Source organism: Cyprinodon variegatus, unplaced genomic scaffold, assembly GCF_000732505.1.
Source record: "Cyprinodon variegatus isolate N-32 unplaced genomic scaffold, C_variegatus-1.0 Scaffold3146, whole genome shotgun sequence".
NCBI lineage: Eukaryota > Metazoa > Chordata > Actinopteri > Cyprinodontiformes > Cyprinodontidae > Cyprinodon > Cyprinodon variegatus.
In genome coordinates, this window is record NW_015153599.1 from 3,543 (window position 1) to 4,605 (window position 1,063).

Genomic DNA, 1,063 nt, shown 5'->3' on the forward strand with positions numbered 1-1,063 from the left:
GTAAATTCTGGATGCTACCCTCAGAACTTAAGAAATTTTTACTTATTTCTAGATAATTTTTCCAGTGAGGTCAGTGACTATTGCTTCAGTTGTTGTCAGCCCTTTGTTCTTAGTCACTGACCTAAGTTTCTGTTCCTACAGAGGATCTAGTTTCTCCGCTTCAGCTGAAGCGCAGCCGCACGCTGTTAAAGAAATAAAGACTTTTTGAACTCATTCACATCAGTCTGTTTTGATCCAAGGTTTTGAGTTTCTGAAAAAATGAAGTATTTGTACTTTGCTACTTGACACCTCTGCTCACTGTGATTTTTAAGGTGATAAACATGAGCAGCGATAAGAGGCTGCACAGGTAGGAGGAACGAGTGGCAATGATGCCAACACCAGAGCTAAATGTAAAAAAAAAAACAGTTACTTTGCCAGAATCCTAACATTACATTCATATCTTTACTGTTTTTGAACATTTATTAAATGTTGGTTTATTCATTGAGCATTTCTTTATTTCAGTATTTATTTTGGAGCAGTGGTGGGTTATTTTTACTGGGGACCAGTGATCTAAGTGACATGTGCACATGCATATTAGGATGTATCAGGGAAAGGTTAGTCGTAACATGTTGTCAGAGGCTCTGTGTCTGCACCCTGATGCTCTTCGGTTCTTTTCCCTGAAAAGAGATCATGCGGGACAAACTCTTTAAATAACACTTCATAACTTTTATGTATTAAATAACCAGGAGACACGACAATAGATTCTGATAGAAACTATAATCTTACGCGGATCAGAGAAATTGCTTAGAGTTGCAGAAGGCAGCTGCTCACCCCTCAGGAAGCGGCCCCGATTAACAGTTAAAGAGGCATTTTATAAATCTCCAATCTGACACATCATCGCATCATACACGTTAGATGATTAGACATCCATGGCTCCAGCCTGATCAAAATAGGACGCCGCTCTCATTCCATTTCCAAATATTTGCCACGTACAAAAAGATTATAACTGTACAGGTGCTGGTCATAAAATTAGAATATCATGAAAAAGTAGATTGATTTCAGTAATTCCATTTAAAAAGTGAAA